General features: G+C 41.0%; 1 long non-coding RNA gene across 1 annotated transcript in view; it reads right to left on the bottom strand.

Moving 5' to 3' along the window:
* Positions 1 to 15,123, bottom strand: part of LOC113614750 (uncharacterized) — a 48,211-nt gene extending 33,088 nt beyond the window's left edge. The window contains exon 1 of the long non-coding RNA XR_003430713.1: positions 14,566 to 15,123. This is a non-coding gene — a long non-coding RNA (uncharacterized LOC113614750). The remainder of the gene's footprint in view (positions 1 to 14,565) is intronic.
* Between the last annotated feature and the right edge of the window lie 1,408 nt (positions 15,124 to 16,531).

Genomic DNA, 16,531 nt, shown 5'->3' on the forward strand with positions numbered 1-16,531 from the left:
GTGGTCTCTTGCTGCTCTGGCCACCCTCCCATTCTCCCACACGAAAGTCCTCATTCTCCTTCTTTTTCTCTCTCAATAGATGTCAATGTGTCCCCACTCCCCAGAGCATTAGCAACACAGAATGCAGTTATCCTTTCCGAAGGCAGAGAATGCATATTCTTTTAATTGTCCAGCAGACACACTCTGGTGGGTAAAGAGATCCTTTACTATGTCCTGGGGAATTTCCATTTTCTCCAGAGTCTTCTAAACGCAACAGGAATAAAAACTTGTGTTTTATTAATAAAACCTTGTGTTTTCCCACCAAAGCGTCAGAATGAGCCTAAGCCATACACAGAACACAAACTCGAGAAACGTTCGCTCAGTGAATGAATCAGCGACTCAATGTGCATCCTACGAGATATTTTGGATGGAGCGGGTTAAGAGGACTGGGTGGACATCAAGGAATGAGACAGTGCAGGACGCTTCTTGGAAAAGAAGAGCAAAAGTGTGGGAACCTGGAAAGCCGTGACCTGGAGAGAACCGGGGGGTTGAGGCCGGAAGGAGGTTGGAGCAGAGTCACGGGTCAGCGGGAGGCGGGCACAGACATCAGAGAAGAACGTTTCAGTGCAGGGGACAGACTCAGAAGAATCAGACATCAAGTGCAGGTCGCAGCCCAAAGCAGCCTGGTGAGTCCGGGCTGAAAGCCAGCGCGGGAGAGACGCCTAGTGTCCAGCGCTCAGCACGCACACCTCCATCACCACGCAGGGGTCTGGGGAAGTTACCACGGCACTTTCACCCACACCTCCGTGAACCGGGGCCAGTCAACTCACCCCCCCCACAGCAACACGGACCAGGGGGCCTGGAGAAGGTGAGACGCCCCCAGGGAAAGCCCTAGTGCGGCAGACTGCACAGGACGGAGTAGAAAGCAGATCTGCCGGTCACTGAGTCCTTTGGACATGATGCACACTCCACCCAGGAGCCTTACAGAAGCCCTGAAATTCAGACGTTACTATAGATACATAAAGTCTGTGAAAGGAAACCTCAAAGCACGTGAGTCACTCACACAGACGCACGGCTAAACGGCAGACTGGAACCCAGGTCTGTCTCCCCAAAGCTCAGGGGCCTCCAGCTGTGCCCTACGGCCTGCCCCTCTGCCCTATTTCAGTGCAAGCGTGAAACTGGTGTAAAAGAAACATTTCACTACGAACACTGCATTATCTCTTTATACGAGAGGCGTGTTTGTCTCTGAGTCACTGCACTTATTTTTTTATTCTCCAAATCGGTACATATCAAACATCGTTTTAACAATTGTTACAATTTTATGAGCATTTATTTTGATACTCACTTTCAAATAAAATACTCAGTATTTCTTCTCAATGAAGACTCCCTAATTTTCCGAAGAGGAATTAATTCATTCACACCACCTGAAGTCACAAAGCCTGTAAGGTACGTGACCAGGCCAAAAATACAATTCACCCCGCACGCTGCTGCCCACGTTTTTCCACGGACCGTGACTCTTGGGTGACTTTTCTGTCTAAGGCTCTAAGTTTCTCTTTGATGGGGTCTGCTCTACCTATGTGACCCAGTTGTTATTTTACAGCGTAAAATAGTTATTCATTTATTCCAGAAGTGGTTATGTATTACTCAGAGGCCCCAAGCACCAAGAAAGCAGTCCGTTCTGGAAACAACAGGAAAGGAATAAGAAAAGGGTGGCTACCTTCAAGGAATTTCCCAGCTGCGGGAGCGAGGCAGACCTATAAGTAATGTAACAGACTCTGTGATAAACCTGCAAAGGTGAAGGGTAGGAGGTGGTAACTTCAACCCAGGAAGGACAGGAGGATAAGCTTCAAAGAGGTAGGTGAACTGTGAGATAAGTCATTATGCACGTGTCCTTTGCTCCAGTAAGCCATCTTTCCGGGTCACCTCCCCACACGTACTTCTCGTCCACCTCCTTACACAAGCATCTCCCTCCTCTCCTCCGGCTCACACACATCCTGCCCATCTGCGTGCAATGAACTGCCGCCGTCATACTGGATAGTCTAAGACATTCCCCAGCACCTCTGATCTCCATCTTCAACCCCACACTACTGAGGGAGAACCTGTCCCCATGGATGAACGCCACACTCGCACCACCCGTTTTAATCTCCACTGTTGTTTACACACAAACTCACTGAGGAGATGCACAATATACAAACAGGTCATCCTGCCTTTTTTTAATTTTATGATAATAAAATTCACAATATGCACTTCTGTCCTGCTTCTCACAGATGTTCTTAAAGCATTACCTTTTTAAAATATTTTATTCCAGGTTTTAGCGTTTTTTTTCCTACATTAGCTAAGCAAGCTGTTTTTCAGCATCGAACCTGAAAATTCAGCCAAACACTACAAATCCAAGTGACCAAGTCTGATATCTCGTAAAATAACAGAACTGTAAATGGTTAACTCAGATGTTGGCCAACCCTCTCCTAATCAACACACAGCGTTTTCTTCTGCTAAAAAAAGGGGCATGCCTCATAAATATCTTTTGCACACATAATTCTATTTCTTCCCAACTTTATTTCGATAAAATTGGCACATGACATTGTATAAGTTTAAGGTGTACAGTGTCATTAATTGATATACATATATATTGCAGAATGATTACCACAGTAAGGTTAGTTATATCCGTTACCTCATGTAGTTACCTTTTGGGTTTTTTGTTTAGGTTTTGGGGTCTTTTTTGTTTTGGGGGGTTTTTTTTGATGAGAACTTTAAAGATCTATTCTCTTAGCAACTTTTAAGTATACAATACAGTATTGTTAACTGTAGTAACCCTGCTGTACACTACATCCCCAGATCTTATTCATTTAATAACTAGAAGTTGGTACATTTTAACCACTTCCACCCATTTCCACCAGCTCCACCCCTGGCAACCACCAATCTAATCTGTTCCTAGGAGTTCAATGATTTTAGATTCTGCATGTAAAACATACAATATTTGTCTTTCTCAGTCTGACTTATTTCACTGAGCATAAAACCCACAAGTTTCATCCATGTTGTCACAAACAGCAGGATTTTCCTCTTTCTGTGGCTGAATAATATTCCATTGTGTACATATACCATGTTTTCTTTATCGATTCATCCATCAGTGGATAATTAGGTTGTTTCTGTATCTTGACCATATAAATAATGCTGCAATGAACATGGGGATACAGGTATAATTTTTGTGTCCTTCAGATAAATACCAAGAAGTGGGATTGCTGGATCACATGATAGCTCTACTTTTAATTTTTTGAGGAACCTCAATAGTGTTTTCCATAGGGGCATTCCCACCAACAGTGCACAAGGGTTTCCTTTTCTTCACATCCTTGCCAACACTTTCCTTCTCTTGTCTTTTTGATAATAGCAGGTGTGAGGTGATATCTCATTGTGGTTTTGACTTGCATTTCCCTGATAATTAGTGATACTGAGCATGTTTTCATGTACCTGTTGGCCATCTGAATGTCTTTTTTGGGAAAATGTCTATTCAAGTCCTTGACTTGTTTTTCTTTTTGTTTTTTTTAAACGTCTTTATTGGAGTATAATTGCTTTACAATGGTGTGTTAGCTTCTGCTGTATAACAAAGTGAATCAGCTATACAAATACATATGTCCCCATATCTCTTCCCTCTTGTGTCTCTTCCCACCCTCCCTATCCCACCCCTCTAGGTGGACACAAAGCCCCGAGCTGATCTCCCTGTGCTATGCAGCTGCTTCCCACCAGCTATCTATTTTACATTTGGTAGTGTATATATGTCCACGCCACTCTCTCACTTCGTCCCAGCTTACCCTTCCCCCTACCCGTGTCCTCAAGTCCATTCTCTACATCTGCATCTTTATTCCTGTACTGCCCCTGGGTTCTTCAGAACCTTTTTTTTTAGATTCCATATATATATGTGTTAGCATACGGTATTTGTTTTTCTCTTTCTGACTTACTTCACTCTGTATGACAGACTCTAGGTCCATCCACCTCACAACAAATAACTCAATTTTGTTCCTTTTTATGGCTGAGTAATATTCCATTGTATACATGTGCCACATCTTCTTTATCCATTCATCTGCCTTGACCAGTTTTTTAACTGGCTTGTTCTTTTACTCCTGAGTTGCTTGAGTTCCTTATATATTTTGGATATTAATCCCTTATCAAACATATGGTTTACAAATATTTTATCCCATTATGTAGGTCTTCTTTTCATTTTGTTGATTCTTTCTTTTTCTGTGCTGAAGCTTTTTTGTCGGTGTAGCTCCACTTGCTGATTTTTGGTTTTGTTGCTTGTGCTTTTGTTGCCATATCTAAAAACTTGCTGCCAAGACCAAGTCAAGGAGCATTTTCACTTGTTTCCTTCTAGGAGTTTTAAAGTTTCAGGCCTTACAATCAGGTCTTTAATCCATTTCAAGTTATTTTTTGTGGGTGATATAAGACAGGGGTCCAGCTTCATTCTTCTGCATGTGATTATCCAGTTTTCCCAGCACCATTTATGGAAGAGACTATTCTTTCCCCATTGAGGGCAGTTGCCTCCCTTGTCTAATATTGGTTGACTGTTAATGCAGGGCCTTATTTCTGGGCTCTCTGTTCTGTTCCATTGGTCTATGTGTTTTTAAGCCAGTATACTATTTTGATTACTATAGCTTTGTAATATAGTTTGAAATCAGGACATGTGATGCCTCCAGCTTTGTTCTTCTTTCTCATGATTGCTTTGGTTGCTCAGGGTCTTTTGTGGTTCCAAACAAATTTTAGGATTGTTTTTCTATTTTTGTGAAATATGCCATTGGAATTTTGAAAGGGATTGCATTGACTCTATTGACAGCTTTGGGAAACTTGGGCATTTAAACAATATTAATTCTTCTGATCTATGAACACAGGATGTCTTTCCATTTATCTGTGTCTTCTTCAACTTCTTTCATCGGTGGCTTATAGTTTTCAGTGGAGAGATATTTCACTTCCTTGGTTAAATTTATTCTTAAGTATTTCCTTGTTATTGATGCTATTGTGAATGGGACTGTTTTCTTTATTTCTTTGTCAGATGTTTCACTGTTAACATACAGGTAGACAATTGATTTCTGTACGTTTACTTTGTATCCTGCAGATACACTGAATGCATTTTTAGGTGTAAGAGTTTTTGGTGGAGTCTTTAGGGTTTTCTACAAGGAACACTTTGTCATCTGCAAATGGGAACAATTTATTTCACTTCTTTCATTTTTTTGGATGCCTCCTATTTCTTCTTCTCGCCTGATTGCTCTGGCTTGGAATTCCAGTACTATGTTGTGGTTACCCTCACTTACATAAAATACCTTATAGCTATAACATCCAATTGTAAGTCGATAACTACTTAACTTCAATAGCATACAGAAACCTTATGCTTTTACTTCTCCCCCTTCCTCACATTTTACGTTATTGATGTTACACTTTACATCTTGTTTACATTGTGTATCCAATAACAAACTATTATTATTTTTTTAATCCATTTGTTGTTTAACTTTTAAGCTAGAGTTGTAAGTGAATTATGAACCACCATTACAATATTAAAGAATCTGACTTTGATTATATTTTATCATTACCAATGTGTTTTACACATTCATACATTTTTACAATGTTAATTAACTTTATTTCCACTTGAAGAACACCCTTAGCATTTCCTATAAGGTAGGTCTAGTGGTGAGGAGCTCCCTTAGCTTTTGTTTGCACAAGTATCTCTCACTCATTTCTGAAGGACAGCTTTGCTGGGTAGAGTATTCTCCATTGATGATGGTTACTCTATGGCCCTTTCTGTCTTTACCAGAGATTGATGGCTATTTTGTGCCCCCAAGTTAAATTCTGAGGTCTCTAATATATGTGCTTCTTCTGGTATCTATTGCCCACGGGCAGGGCTGTCCACATTAACTCAAAGAATTTTTCCTGGAACAGATGCCATTTAAAGATAGAAATTTTTCAAGTTACTAAGTATGTGATCTCATGATTATTCCCAGGTGAGGTGTGGGCTAGCATTAGAACTCAAATAGTCTGAACAGCAATTGGGATTGACTCTTACTGGTTAGTGGGAAAATGACTTAATATGTTCCCATCCATCATCCCACCCCAGAAACGTAATGATGATGGTAGAGTCTTTGATTTTATCTGGATTCCTGGTCACACCATCTCTCTCTTTGGTTACTCATCAAAGTAGAAAATTTACCCTGAACAGACGTTTCATCTCTACCCAGCCATCATCTGCTCCACGCTCATCATGATATCGACATATTGTGCTAGATACAGCAGCAACTCAGATTGATATCTTTGTGCAAGTTTACATACTGGAAAGTTTGCATCTGCCTAGACAAACACAACAAATAATATGACAAAAGGTATCTGCCAGGGTGGTTAAGCACAGGCTCTCAATCAGAATGTCTGGATTCAAATCTCAGCTCTGTTACATGTGAGCTTCTATGTCCCAATTTCCCAGTTTATGAAATGATACTAATAATTGTACCTACCTCACAGAGTTGAGGCTTCAACCCTGATTTTTAACTGGGTCTAAATATTTCCGTCATCTAAACCATGTTCTTAGGAGCACCTCAACACATAAGGCAACTGCTAACAGCTATAAAAGAGGAAATCGACAGTAACACAATAATAGTGGGGGACTTTAACACCTCACTTACACCAATGGACAGATCATCCAAAATGAAAATAAATAAGGAAACAGAAGCTTTAAATGACACAATAGACCAGATAGATTTAATGGATATCTATAGGACATTCCATCCAAAAACAGCAGATTACACTTTCTTCTCAAGTGCACACAGAACATTTTCCAGGATAGATCACATCTTGGGTCACAAATCAAGCCTCAGTAAATTTAAGAAAATTGAAATCATATCAAGCATCTTTTTGGACCACAACGCTATGAGATTATAAATGAATTACAGGGAAAAAAACGTAAAAAACACAAACACATGGAGGCTAAACAATACATTACTAAATAACCAAGAGATCACTGAAGAAATTAAAGCGGAAATCAAAAACTACCTAGAGACAAATGACAATGAAAACACGATGATCCAAAACCTATGGGATGCAGCAAAAGCAGTCCTAAGAGGGAAGTTTATAGCTATACAAGCCTGCCTCAAGAAACAAGAAAAATCTCAAGTAAACAATCTAACCTTACACCTAAAGGAACTAGAGAAAGAAGAACAAGCAAAACCCAAAGTTAGCAGAAGGAAAGAAATCATAAAGATCAGAGCAGAAATAAATGAAATAGAAACAAAGAAAACAATAGCAAAGCTCAAAACTAAAAGCTGGTTCTTTGAGAAGATAAACAAAATTGATAAACCATTAGACAGACTTATCAAGAAAAAGAGGGAGAGGACTCAAATCAATAAAATTAGAAGTGAAAAAGGAGAAGTTACAACAGACACCGCAGAAATACAAAGCATCCTAAGAGACTACTACAAGCAACTCTATGCCAATAAAATGGACAACTTGGAAGAAATGGACAAATTCTTAGAAAGGTATAACCTTCCAAGACTGAACCAGGAAGAAACAGAAAATATGAACAGACCAATCACAAGTAATGAAATTGAAACTGTGATTAAAAATCTTCCAACAAGGGCTTCCCTGGTGGCGCAGTGGTTGACAGTCTGCCTGCTGATGCAGGGGACACGGGTTCGTGCCCCAGTCCGGGAGGATCCTACATGCCGCAGAGCGGTTGAGCCCGTGAGCCATGGCCGCTGAGCCTGCGCGTCCGGAGTCTGTGCTCCGCAACGGGAGAGGCCACAACAGTGAGAGGCCCGCGTACCGAAAAAAAAAAAAAAAAATCTTCCAACAAACAAAAGTCCAGGACCAGATGGCTTCACAGGTGAATTCTATCAAACATTTAGAGAAGAACTAACACCCACCCTTCTCAAACTCTTCCAAAAAATTGCAGAGGAAGGAACACCCCCAACCTCATTCTATGAGGCCACCATCACCCTCATACCAAAACCAGACAAAGATACTACAAAAAAGAAAATTACAGGCCAATATCACTGATGAACATAGATGCAAAAATCCTCAACAAAATACTGGCAAACTGAATCCAACAACACATTAAAAGGATCATACACCGTGATCAAGTGGGATTTATCCCAGGGATGCAAGGATTCTTCAATATCCACAATGCAATCAGTGTGATAAACCACATCAACAAATTAAAGAATAAAAACCATATGATCATTTCAATAGATGCAGAAAAAGCTTTTGACAAGGATGCCACCACCACAGAAGCTGGGGGGAGTAAGGAAAGCTTCTGCCTAAGCCTTTGGAGGGGGCGCAGCCCTGCTCACATCCGGATTTTGACCTCAAGCCTCCGGAACTGTGAGAGGATAAATTTCTGTTGTTTCTGCCCAGTTTGTGGTAATTTGTTATAGCAGCAACAGGAAATTAACACACTGTTTCACCCACCGTGGCTGCCCCCCTGCATGCCCATCCATCACAAACCCTGGTTCTACCCTCTGAGTGACCCTCACACCCTATGTTTCCTCCCTTCCCCTCCCATCTCTCATATCCTTACTGTGCAAGCACCTAACTGGCTCCCCCTGTTGATTTTTGCTCTTCTCCCGTGCATTCCTACTCAGTAGCAAGGGTGACCGTTAAAGACACATATCTGAAGGGGCCACTTCCTTGAACAAAGCACAGCTACCACAAAGAGGATAAAGTCCAACAGCTTCAACATGGGTGACAATCCCTTCAGGGACCTCCTGCCACCTTCCTCACTGCTCTCTCTGCCCCATGGTGGCTTCATCAGGTTCCTCCGCCCCGCCACGCTGCCCCCTCTCTGTACTCCCCTTCTGGTGCCCCACATGCTTAGTCATGTCTCTAACACGTAAATCCCTCCATCACATCCACCAGCACGTGTCCAGCACCAGATGTGTTCCTGGAAGATACCAAGTGCTCAGTAAACACTCTTTGAAATAATGATACAATGTAATCAAATTTCCTCAAGTCACATCAGACCAAATGTGATCAGATACATCTTTTCAGGAATCCAAGTTTCAACTCAGAATCCATTTTAAGAGGAATAATGTTTGAAACATCCAGTCACCATTCAGAACATTGTTTCCAGGGGGACAAAATGTTGTTTCGTTCAATCAGCCAAAAGATGAACTCCGGCCCACAATCTCTTTAAAATTAGGAACTTGCTCACCTCAAAGCTTGTTCGTTAATTGCCACTTGCCTTTCCTCAAGCCAAATCTTCAAGCAAAACATGCACCCACATGTGCTCTGGGGATGCCAGGGGGAACCACAGGTCCTAACCCTTCCTGAGAGAGGCTGCCACACCCAGAGAGAGTAATGACAGGAAGGACAAGGGAAAGAAAACCAACGTTCTCTGCCTGCCCGGGGACCCCTCTACTCCATCTCCCCTTCCTCCCATTCAGCCGGGAGCTGCGCACAAGCCCAATGCCCGCTGGTAGCCTTGAGGACAAGTTCATCTCTGCAGTTGAATGTGGTCACACTCCTCCTCTTCTTTACCACCACCATTCTAGGACTTGCCCAAATTAGCAACAAAAACCAATGGAAATCCACTTCTACCTTCTCCCCCAATCCATTCAATACATTTGGGATTGCAGTGTCCACCACCATTCTTTCCTCTGGGACGCTGATTTATGTAAAACGAATAGGAGTCCTGTCATTCCTTCTAGACCCACAATCGTCCCACCTGAATCTAAGCCTCTTCCCATGATCCCTACCTCAGTAAACAGCACCACTGTCCACCTACCTCTGCCAACCAGAAACCTAGGAATCACTTTTGTCACTTCCTTCTCCCTGGAACCCATTTCCAATCCATCAAGTACTGTCAGTTTTACCTCCTAGTTTGTCCATTCCTCTCAATTTCCACCATCATAATTAATTCTCATCTAGATTATTATCGTGACCTCCTAATTGGTCTCCCTTCACCCACTTTTGCTTCTTCTAATTCATCCTGCGTGTCAAAGGCAAAAGGCACTTTCTGCAGCCCCACCCCACCGCCATCCTGACCTGTATCCTTCAACTTGAACCTTTCAACAGCTCCCTTATTCTTGGGATAAGAATGAAGATGTTGCCTGTAGCCAACAAGGACAGTATTATTTGGCCTCTGCTCTTTCCTAGTTTCATCTCTTCTCACTCAGCTCTTCAGCCTCTAGCCTCCCTTCCCCTCCGTGAATTCACCGTGTTTCCTTCATCTGGGAAATCTTTGCACATTCTGCTCCTGCTGCTGGGAGTGCTCTCCCCTCATCCACTCTGTCTGCACCGACTTCTACTCAGCCTTTCGACCTCAGTGGAAAGATATCTTCCTCGGAGGACTATACCCCCCAAGACTGCACCCCTGTGTCATCCTATATCCTCGGGCACTGAGTGCCTTTCTGCTCAGCTCTCACCACTGCATCTCAAAGCACCAAACATAGGAAACGTAAAACAAACCTTGTCCAATTCAGTCTTTGCCCTGGAGGCTTCAACTTGCCAAGAAGAATAATACCTTGCTGCCCATCTTGAATCTTGTTTCCACTGCACCTGCATACTTCTTCTTGCCCTTTCAACCCCCCACCCCCCCAAAAAAAGGCAACGGTAGGTGAGATAGTATCACATACCACCCTTTACTACAGATATTAAGCCCAGAATGCTCACCAATAAGCTTGGTTGTCTAAAACTTAAATCTCTCTCAGATCATGGATAGATTCTGGGATAAACATGTTGGTGAGAAACAAGGATCTCTTTTAAAATTAAGCACTTGATCTTTGTGCTTTATATGTGCACTATGCTCAGACAATTTATACATTTCACTTTATTCTCTTATTATTTTTTGACTTTTGGAAACCACACATATATTTACTCATCAATAATAGGAACTGTGTGTTATTTGTCTTAGTAAAATCAGTCCACAGTTTGCACTTGGTAAACATTTAATTATCATTTTTAATATAATGGATTTAGTCCCCTTAAGCTTGAGGGAAGAATTTGAGATACATCCTTCTTAAGTAGGATTTCTCAGAATATTCTGAGTTTCCCCTTTTATCATTATTAATATTGCTGATAAGAATGAAAACATCTGCCATTTATTAGCACTTATATATCAGACACTGCAAAGCATATTATGCATTTAATATTCATAATAAGCCTATGAAATCGGTAACATTTTTCACCTATTTTACAGCCTAGGTGATATAAAGAGGTTAAGTAATTTGTCCAAGGACACACAGAGTGTAAGTGATAAAGCTAAGATCTGAAACCAGGCAGTCTGATTCCAAAGCCGTGATCACTCACCACACCACACTGCCTTCTATCACTTTAAAAAGGCCACCACCATAGTTTTCCACTTTGGATAAAACCAACTATGCTCTTAGCTGACCCAAACTTCCTACAGATAACAAATATGAGTACTGTCCAAAGTACAAAAGAGAAAGAAGGAAGGAAGGAAGGAAGGGAGGGAGGGAGGTGAATTCTACCAAACATTTAGAGAAGAGTTAACACTTACCCTTCTGAAATTATTCCAAAAACTGCAGAGGAAGAAGCACTTTCAAACTCATTCTATGAGGCCACCATCACCCTGACCCCAAAATCAAACAAAGATATGAAAAAAAGAAGAAAACTACAGGCTAATATCACTGATGAACACAGATGCAAAAATTCTCAACAAAATACTAGCAAATCAACTCCAACAATACATTAAAAAGATTGTACACCATGATCAAGTGGATTTATCCCAGGGATCCTAGGATTTTCAATATCTGGAAATCAATCAATGTGATATATCACATTAACAAATTGAAGAATAAAAACCATATGATCACCTCAATAAATGCAGAAAAAGTTTTTGATAAAATTCAATATACATTTATGAGAAACACTCTTCAGAAAATGGACATAGAGTGAACACACCTCAACATAATAAAGGCCATATAGGACAAACCCACAGCTAACATCATACTCAATGCTGAAAAGCTGAAAGCATTTCCTCTAAGATCAGGAACAAGACAAGGATGCCCACTCTTGCCACATTTATTCAACATAGTTTTGGAAGTTTTAGCCACAGCAATCAAGAGAAGAAAAAGAAATAAAAGGAATCCAAATTGGAAAAGAAGAAATAAACCTGTCACTCCTTGCAGCTGACATGTTACTATAAGTAGAAAATCCAAAAGATGCTACCAGAAAACTACTACAGTTCATCAATTAATTCAGCAAAGTTGATGGATACAAAATTAATATACAAAAATCTGTTTAATTTCTATACACTAACAACAAAATATTGGAAAGAGTAATTAAGAAAACAATCCCATTTACCACTCCATCAAAAAGATTAAGATACCTATGAATAAACCTACTAAGGAGACAAAAACCTCTACTCTGAACACTTTAAGATGCTGATGAAAGAAACTGAAGATGACACAAACAGATGGAAAGATACACCAGATTCTTGTTTTGGAAGCATCAGTGTTATTAAAATGATCATACCATCCAAGGCAATCTACAGATTCAATGCAATCTCTATCAAATTACCAATGGCATTTTCACAGAACCAGAACAAAAAATTTTTTAATTTATATGGAAACACAAAAGACCTCAAATAGCCAAAAGAATCTTGAGAAAGAAGAATGAAGCTGAAGGACTCACGCTCCCTGACTTCAAACTACATTACAAAGCTACAGTCATCAAAAAAGTATGGTACTGGCAGAAAAACAGACATATAGATCAATGGAACAGAATAGAAAACCAGAAATAAACCCACTCACTTATGGTCAATTAATCTATGACAAAGGAAGCAAGAATATACAATGGAGAAAAGACAGTCTCTTCAACATGTGGTGCTGGGAAACCTGGACAGCTACATGTAAAAGAATGAAATTAGAGCATTCTCTAACACCATATACAGAAATAAACTCAAAGGCACATGAAAAGATGCTCAACATAGCTAATTATTAGAGAAATGCAAACCAAAACTACAATGAGGTATCACCTCACAACAGTCAGACTGGCCACCATAAAATGTCTACAAATAATAAATGCTGGAGAGGGTGTGGAGAAAAGGAAATCCTCCTACACTGTTGGTGGGAATGTGAATTGGTGCAGCCACTATGGAGAACAGTATGGAGGTTCCTTAAGAAACTAAAAGTAGAGCTACCATATGATCCAGCAATCCCACTACTGGACATATATCCAGAGAAAACCTAATTTGGAAAGATACATGCATCCCAATCTTCATAACAACACAATTTCCAATAGCCAAAACATGGAGGCAACCTAAGTGTCCATTGATGGATGAATGGATAAAGAAGCTATGATATATATATATATATATATATATATATATATACACACACACAATGGAATAGTACTCGGCCATAAAAAAGAATGGAATAATTCCATTTGCAGTAACACGGATGGACCTGGAGATTATCATACTAAGTGAAATAAGTCAGACAGTGGGTGATAAATATTATATGATATCACTTTATGTGGAATCTTTAAAAATTACACAAATGAACTTATTTACAAAACTGAAATAGACTCAGAGACATGGAAAACAAACCTATGCTTACCAAACAGATAGCAGGGGCATAGATTAGGAGTTTGGGATTAAAATATATACACTACTATATATAAAATAAGTTCCTACTGTATAGCACAAGGATCTATACTCAATATGTTTTAAAACCTATAATGGAAAAGAATCTGAAAAGAATATATACGTTTAACTGAATCACTTTGCTGCACACTTGAAACTACCCAAAATTGCAAATTAACTATACTTCAATTTTAAAAAAAGATACTTTGGAGTCCTAACTCCCAGTACCTAGGAATGTGACCTTATTTGAAGATAGAGTCCTTGCAGAGGTAACCAAGTTAACATGAGGCAATGAAGGGGAGCCCTAGTCTAATGTGACTGATGTTCTTATAAAAAAACAGAAGTTTGAAAACAGGGACCTGCACACAACAGGGTGATGCCAAGTGAAGATGAAGACAGAGATCAGGATGATGCAACACAAGCCAAGGAACACTAAAAATTACCAGTGGGCTTCCCTGGTGGCGCAGTGGTTAAGAATCCGCCTGCCAATGCTTCTTGAGCTAATTTCTAGGAAAATTCAGAGGCAACACTTTTTAAAATAGATAAACTCACAAAGATTCTTAATTGTGTACACGAATTAACTAAGGACATAATTTGCCTTAAAAATTTCCATTTGGAGGCTGAGTCCTTAAGTTTTGCTAAGAACACTGTTACTATTTGTAACAACAGCTAACAGTCACTGAATGCTTTTACAGTGAGCAGGTCACTGTGCTGAGAAGCTTCAGAGATTCTCTGATTTAATCCTGCCCGCGGCCCTGTAAGCAAACGGATGCCCAGAAAGTTTAAGTACCTTGTGCAAAATACCCAGCTGGCAAATCATTAAGCGGGATTTAAAACAGCGGTCCCCAACCTTATTGGCACCAGAGACAGGTTTCGTGGAAGACAGTTTTTCCACAGAGTGTGGAGTGGGGTGGGAATTGTTTGGGGATGAATCAAGTGCATTACATTTATTGTGCACTTTATTTCTACTATTATTACATTGTAATATATAATGAAATAATTATACAACTCACTATAACGCAGAATCAGCGGGAGCCCTGAGCTTGTCTTCCTGCAACTAGATGGTCCCACCTGGGGCTGACGGGAGACAGTGACACCCGAAGTGTGCTGTTTACGTCCAGTCTACTCCACGATCTCATTTTGGTTGCGGTCACTGCAGAAAACCCCGCTTCTCAAGGATAGGGTGCTGGAAATGGAAGCAGGCTTCTCAGTGCTTTTGTGGCCATCTCAGGATACCCCACCTTGACTTTAATCCAGAACATATGGAGATGTGACATTGTCTCAAACACACTTTTCAGGCCACCGTCACTTGCGACCTCAAGCAGTTGATCCTCTTCTAGCACGGACAAAGTCGATTCACCTGGCTTATTCACAAATGGGTCGCGGATCCAGTCCTTCCCAGTTCAGGGGTCTTTTGTGGTTGGGAGGTAAGGCTCAAACTCTTCTGAAAGCTGAGATAGGTGATCACGCACCAGGTGGGAGAAAGAAGGCCCTGGCTCAGTCTCTTTCAAAATCTCTGCTCATGTTTGAAACATGTCAAAAATCCCCATGTTCACTCGCCACCCCCATAATTCCAGCTGGGCTTTGCATGCAGCCACTTTATCTGCTGACTTGAACACAGTTGTCATTCTCCCCTGAAGTGACAGATTGATGTCGTTGAGCAGGTGGAATATGTCACACAAGCAAGTTTTGTGACCCAGTCTGTGTCACTGAAATGTGCTGCCAGTGGTGACTGTTCTTCTAAAAGAAATCTCTGGAGTGGCTCTCGTAACTCAGAAACTCTGGCCAGTGATCTACCTTTAGAAACCATCTCACTTCTGTGTATAAGAGAAGACGTGTGTGTTCTGTGTTCAAATCCTCACAGAGCTGCGTGAACAGACATGAGTTAAGGGCATGTACTTTAACGTGGTTGATAATTTTAATCACATCCTGCAAAACGCTGTTAAATTAAGGTGACATTTTTTTAGCTAGCCGGCATTTCTCTACGATGACACGGTGTGTGGACTCACATTCACAAGTGACCTCTTTGACCCGAGTAGTGAAACCAGAAAGCTGTCCAGTCATGGCAGCCGCTCTGTCCATACATATACCGATGCAAAATGACCCAATCAGTTTTCCTGTAATCATTCAAAGACTTGACTAGTTCTGCAGCTGTGGTGTCGGTAGGCAACAAAAGCGCACATAACACATCCTCAGGCACATCCTCCTGAAAAATATATCACACAAAAACAAGCACTGTTACCTTGTTGTCAACAGCGGTAGACTCGTCAACCTGGATTGCGTACCACGGTGACTCACTGATCCTCTCTAACAATTGTGCCTCAGTATCCTCTGCTATTTCATCAATTCGTCTAGTTATGGTGCTAGCCGAAAGAGGAACACGTGCCACCTTTTGAACTGCAGCCTCTCCTTAAAGTTCACAACAAATGCCCTTAGCAGCAGGCAGGATCGACTCTTCACCAACAGTAAGGGGCTGCTTAGCTTGAGCAATGTGGTTAGCCACTAAGACTGATGCTCTCAGTGCAGACACGTGTGATGAAGGGGTGGCCTTCAGTAATTGCTTCTGTTGTTCATGTTTTTTCCTTTTGAAAAACTCCAAAGCCTTGTCTTTTAAAGCAGGGTGCTTGGTCTCCATGTGGCGAACCAGTTTTGAAGGTTTCATGGCTTCGTTGGATAGCAGGTCACCACATAATATATAAAGCGGGCTTGGAGAATGTGAATCACCTGTTGCGATGAACCCGTAATGTAAGTAGGACTCTTGGTATTTTCTTTTAAATGCAGCTTTCTTTTTGTTGGCAGTCTTAGAGTCTTCTGCTGTCTCATCATCGGTTCTTTCCCCCTTTTCAAAGAAGCTCTCCCGCAACGTTTGTTTTTTACTCATTTTGGCTAGGATTAGCTTGTGGGCTTACCAAAACTGTGACTGAGACGAGTGCGCAGTGCAGGAAAGAGGCACGGATGGAAGTGGTAAATAAAATAATG

Source organism: Aethalodelphis obliquidens, unplaced genomic scaffold (assembly GCF_003676395.1).
Source record: "Aethalodelphis obliquidens isolate GAN/ISIS:26980383/991018 unplaced genomic scaffold, ASM367639v1 scaffold103, whole genome shotgun sequence".
Taxonomy (NCBI): Eukaryota; Metazoa; Chordata; class Mammalia; order Artiodactyla; family Delphinidae; genus Aethalodelphis; species Aethalodelphis obliquidens.